Source organism: Martes martes (genome assembly GCF_963455335.1).
Source record: "Martes martes genome assembly, chromosome: 17".
Classification (NCBI taxonomy): Eukaryota; Metazoa; Chordata; class Mammalia; order Carnivora; family Mustelidae; genus Martes; species Martes martes.
In genome coordinates, this window is record NC_137905.1 from 32,725,126 (window position 1) to 32,731,125 (window position 6,000).

The following is a 6,000-nucleotide window of genomic DNA, read 5'->3' on the forward strand; positions in this document are numbered from 1 at the left end:
TGAGCCAAAACTAAGAGTCAGATGCTCAGCTGACTGCGCGCACCACCCAGGTGCCCCTTAAATTCATTGTGTATAACACTCCAGACACACCCCCACACAGTGTCTCCAACTGCGCACTAAACCCGGTGAGGACAAGACTGCCTATTTATATACATCATGTACTCCCAGCACTGGCCCAACAAGGCCTCTCTGCCACAGAATAGATGTGTAATTTCTTGAATGAATAGAGATCACATAGGAAAGAGTTGGGCATGCCACCCAGACAGAACAGGAGGAGGTTTAAAAAAAAAAAAAATTCTGCTGTTTCTCTGACTGTGGGGATGAGCAAGAAAAAATGGTCCAAAACCTTAGCCAGGGACAACCCTGTGGTCTATTTTCATTAGTTACTCTTTCCTGGGAGAAATGAGCATTTGTGTTAAAGTGAATGATAAACTTTATTTAATGAACTTAAGATCCCTTCTGGGAACTAGAAAGATAGCAGTTTTAGGAGGAGCCTGGTGACCTTTAACTGGTCTAATAATCTGTAACCAGTCACTTTTTAAAAATCCGGTTAAGCAATGATTATCCAACCATCCCTTTTTCCTACAAATTATCTTTGTTGAAAGGGAATTTCTGAATTAGACTGCATAGAGCCTCTTTCCTTGATACAATAAAAATGTTTATGGGGCGCCTGGGTGGCTCAGTCGTTAAGCGTCTGCCTTCAGCTCAGGTCATGATCCCAGGGTCCTGGGATCGAGCCCCACATCGGGCTCCCTGCTCAGTGGGAAGCCTGCTTCTCCCTCTCTCACTCCCGTGCTTGTGTTCCCTCTCTCGCTGTCTCTCTCTCTCTCTCTCTGATAAATAAATAAAATCTTTTTTTAAAAATGCTTATACTCAATTATTGGTCACATACATTTTAAATAGGAGCTGGCTATTTAATCTGTTCTCGCAGATTCCTGTTTCCCTCCCTTCATATAAATGTAAAGTAATCTTTCTGAAAAAACACTCTGATCAGGGTGCCTGGGTGGCTCAGCCAGTTAAGCATCTGCCTTTGTCTCAGGTCATGATCTTAGGGTGTTGGGATTAAGTCCCGCATTGGGCTCCTTGCTCAGCGGGGAGCCTGCTTCCCCCTCTCCACCTCCCCCTCCCCACCTCCCCCTCCCCACTGCTCACGCTCTCTTGCTCGCGTTCTCTCTCTCTCTCTCTCGCAAATAAATAAATAGAATCTTAAAAAAAAAAAGAAAGAAAGAAAGGAAAGAAAGAAAGAAAGAAAGAAAGAAAGAAAGAAAGAAAGAAAGAAAAAAGAAAAGAAAACACTCTGATCTCTATTTCTTAAAAATCTTTGACAGTCTTGGGTAGGTACATGACTGAACCACGTAGAATCAGGTTCAGATCTTTACATAACATACCCCATGTCAACAGAGCCAACACATCATCATTTCCCAGGAGCCTCCCTAGGCATCTCAGAATCTCCCTTGGACTTTCTGTTACCTGGGCCTGGGAGACTGTATGGCTCAGTAAGTTTCCCCAGTACACCCTGTCATGAATCATCTCAGTTTTCCTGGTACGCAGTCTCTGATCTGTTTATACCTCCTATGAGTTTTAGGGCCCAAGAAATGTACTTTTGTTGAGTGACTGCTTACTTATGGGCCTAGCCCCTTTGAAGTTAAAAACTGAATTATAGATTAGTAAATCGTAAATAATTTTGTCCACTTAAGATACAAATTATTTCTGTTGAGTAGAAAATATAACCTCAAAGGAAACAATTCCATTGCCTTGGAGAACATTGCTAATTTGACGTCTAATCTTAGCTAAGCAACTGTTTCCACACTGACTATATACATTTCTGTTTCTCTTTTAAACCAGCTTTCCCATCCCCCTGGTTCCTTTGTTAAGGAACTGGCACATAGTTACTATGTTTATATGAGTCAATTTTTTAACTGGTTGCACATAATCCTTTGTTTATTCATGGAGTGAGGAAGGTGTTCACCAGGTACTATGAAGTGAAGAGGCAGGTCATAGAGCAACATATATAATATAATCCCATTTTTTTGAAAAACACATAGAGGAAATATCTATGAAAGTATATATATCATAGGGCGCCTGGGTGGCTCAGTGGGTTAAAGCCTCTGCCTTTGACTCCGGCCAGAGTCCTGGAATCGAGCCCCACATCGGGCTCTCTACTCAGTGGGGAGCCTGCTTCCTCCTCTCTCTCTGCCTGCTTCTCTGCCTACTTGTGATCTTTGTCTGTCAAATAAATAAATTAAATAAAATAGGGGGAAAAAAAGAAAGTATATATGTCAGGACTCCCGGATGGCTCAGTCAGTTGAGCTCAGGGCATGATCCCTGGAATCGAGTCCCACACTGGGCTCCCTGCTCAGCAGGGAACCTGCTTCTCTTTCTGCCTGTGCTCTCTCCCTCTCTCTGCAAATAACTAAATAAAATCTTAAAAAAAAAAAAAAGAAAAGAAAAGAAAGGGGGAGCCTGGGTGGCTCAGTGGGTTAAAGCCTCTGCCTTTGGCTCTGGTCATGATCCCAGGGTCTTGGGATCGAGCCCCGCATCAGGCTCTCTGCTCAGCAGGGAGCCCACCCCCGCCCCACCACCTGCCTCTCTGCCTACTTGGGATCTCTCTCTGTCAAATAAATAAATAAAATATTTTTTAAAATGTTTTTTAAAAAAAAGAAAGAAAGAAATTATACATATCTAAGTAGCACCTGTGTTGGCCTCTGGGTAGAATTAAAGGAGAATTTTTTTTTAAATCAGATTTTTGGCCTGTTTTATTTTGGGGGGTTTTCTAGAATGAGCAGATAGTATTTGCCTAATTTTTTAAGTCATGAAAAAAACTTTTTCAGGAAATACAGTATAATTCTTCCCTCCTCAATGTGGCCCCCATTTCCCATTACCTCTGCACTCACCTATCACGGGTCAATGGACGCCCATGGTGCCCAGAAGACGCAGCTGTAAGATGTGGGATTCCTGCCATGGCTGTAGGGCAGTTGACACTTTGTTGCTAATGTCAGCATCATTCATCTAGATACTGTTGGATGGTGTTTGCTGGTTATTTGTAGCACAAGAGTTTCATATAGTAAAACCATCTTACATTTGTACAACTCATAAAACTTTAAAAAATTAAGTTTAAAAATTAAACATAGGGGCACGTGGGTGGCTCAGTGGGTTAAGCCTCTGCTTTCAGCTCAGGTCATGATCTCAGGGTCCTGGGATCAAGCCCAGCATCAGGCTCTCTGCTCAGCAGGGAGCCTGCTTCCCCCCCCACCTCTGCCTGTCTCTCCGCCTGCTTGTGATCTCTCTCTCTCTGTCAAATAAATAAACAAAACCTTTAAAAAAATTAAAAAATTAAACTTAAAAATTAAAAAAACTTTTTTTTTTTTAATAGGCTCATTTAATGTTGCAGAGTATTTCCTTTGCTCCCAGGTGGGCAGCCTTTCCTTCCTATTGGTAGTTTCTTTTTTTTTTTTTTTTAAGATTTTATTTATTTATTTGACAGACAGAGATCACAAATAGGCAGAGCAGCAGGCAGAGGGAGAGGGAGGCAGGCTCCCCACTGAGCAGAGAACCCAATGCGGGGCTTGATCTGAGGACCCTGGGATCATGACCCGAGCTGAAGGCAGAGGCTTTAACCCACTGAGCCACCCAGTTGCCCCCTTTTTTAAAGATTTTATTTATTTATTTGATAGAGATCACAAGTAGGCAGAGCGGCAGGCAGAGAGAGAGAGGGAAGCAGGCTCCCTGCTGAGCAGAGAGCCCAATATTGGTAGTTTCTTAATCTTCTCACTCAGGTCTCAGCGAACCCCCTCAAGGTAGTTGTGGGCTCTTCAGGGAAGAGCTGGCACATGCCCATCTGGTTTTACTTGGGCATGTCAAGGCTAGCTGTGGGTCATCCAATGATTACTACAGTATTTCAGAACTCCTTTGATTTTTTTAGGAACCAAAAGAAATTTATTTATAAAATTTCTTCTTTTTTTTTTTTTTAAAGATTTTATTTATTTATTTGACAGACAGAGATCACAAGCAGGCAGAGAGGCCAGGAGAGAAGCAGGCTCCCCGCTGAGCAGAGAGCCCTACGCGGGGCTAGATCCCAGGATCCTGGGATCATGACCCGAGCCGAAGGCAGAGGCCCTAACCCACTGAGCCACCCAGGCGCCCCTATTTATAAAATTTCTTACTTGACCAGTGGTGAGAACCAAGAAACACTATGCCAAGGAACAATCAACCCCACTAATAGTCTTTAAGCCAGTTCGTACACAAGAACAACCTCTTGATAATGAGGCTAGAAAAAATGTCCCTTCCGCAGGTCTTCCGTTGCACAAGGACATACACTTAGTCACAGGGATCTGTGCAAGTAACAACATAGTATCTGTAGACTTAGCCAAACCAAGGCTTCTAGAGTGCTATTCCTTGTCTACCTTACACAGCTGTTTCACTACTCTTGTTCATTTCCTGGTTGGCTTCTTTCTCTTTTTCTTTTCCTTTGTTGGTTTTTGATTTTTTTCTCTGTGTCTCCTTTCCTTCTCTTCCACTGTCAGCCCCTTTCTCTTGGCCACGGTTGCCTTCTGTCTCTTCTTCTTTATCATGAACACTAGCGTAAATGGCTTTGCGATAGCTTTCCAGTTCTAAGCAACTTCAATGGCAAAAAATTGTACCCGGGGGTGGGGGGGGGCAACGATGGTGTTTTCCTCAGGGTAGCCCCGAGACCAATCCTGTCGTAGCAAAGTACTGTAACTCAAGTCTTCCACGATCCTGTCAAACCTCAAGCAGAATGACCCCTACTTCTCTTTAGCTGATTCTGATTTGAGCTCTTCTGAGCCCAACACATCAAGCCTGGATTTCTCAACATTTCCCCGAAACTCAGAAAAGATTTGGTCATCTACTTTGGTGAGTTTCAGGAAGTGCGGGTCAACTGATGAAATCAGCTTGTAGCTGTCTTCAGGAGCCTGCATTGCTTTCGTGGCCCAATCCATCTCTGTATCAGGATTGTTGCCATCAGATGCGGCTGGGAGAGAAAGGGCATGCGCCACGGACACCGGTTCCCCGGAAACTGACTCAGCAGCCCCGCTAGTCGTCTCCATGGTGCAACCCTCAAAGCGAATGCCCATTTCCCAGCAATGACTATTTGTGTGCTCTTTTTGCAGCTGGTTGGAAAGTGAGGGCTCGCTTTGTTTATTTTAACCTAATCTCACTTTGGTTTAAAAAAAAATAACTGTGAGCAATCACACATGTTCCTCTTCTTCTCCACCTCCTTCTCTTCCTCCTCCTTTTTCTTTAGCAATCACACATTTTCACTTTTGCATTACCTTCCATGCCAGATCAAAATCGGGATTTGTCCAATTTTCAGGTAAAAATGGAGGTAAGGAATTTTTAAAAAAAAAATGACTGACAGAAAAAAAAATTTTTTTTAAATGACTGACAGCTGTTTTATGCATCTCGAGTAGTATAAAAAGTTTACAAATTGACTAAGGAATCTGTGTCAAATGTGATATAACATGCAAAGCTAGGCCAACTCTAAGCATGGTTGCAAGTATGCAAAAGAAAAACAGTCTTTCTCTTAAAAGTTCAGACTTGGGGCACATGGGTGGTTCAAGCTTCTGACTTCTGATTTCGGCTCTGGTCATGATCTCAGTGCCATGAGGATCAAGCCCCCCATCAGGCTCCCAGAGTCAGCTTGAGATTCTTTAACACCCTCTGCCCCTCCCCCCATTGAGTTCATGTGCTCTCTCTCTCTCAAATAAATAAATCTTTAAAAACATATATAAAAAGGTAGAGGCACCTGGGTGGCTCAGTGGGTTAAAGCCTTTGCCTTCGGCTCAGGTCATGATCCCAGCATCCTGGGATCAAGCCCCGAGTCAGGCTCTCTGCTCAGCAGGGAGCCTGCTTCCTCCTCTCTCTGCCTGCCTCTGCCTGCTTGTGATTTCTGTCTGTCAAACAAATAAATAAAATCTTAAAAAAAAAAAAAAAAATATATATATATATATATATATATATATATATATATATATATATAAA

General features: G+C 42.9%; 1 pseudogene across 1 annotated transcript; it reads right to left on the minus strand.

Annotated features, from left to right (window-relative positions):
• Window positions 1-4,404: 4,404 nt before the first annotated feature.
• Window positions 4,405-5,066, minus strand: LOC308358340 (protein PBDC1-like; annotated as a pseudogene). Its single transcript has one exon. The product of its transcript is annotated as a protein PBDC1-like (transcript).
• Between the last annotated feature and the right edge of the window lie 934 nt (window positions 5,067-6,000).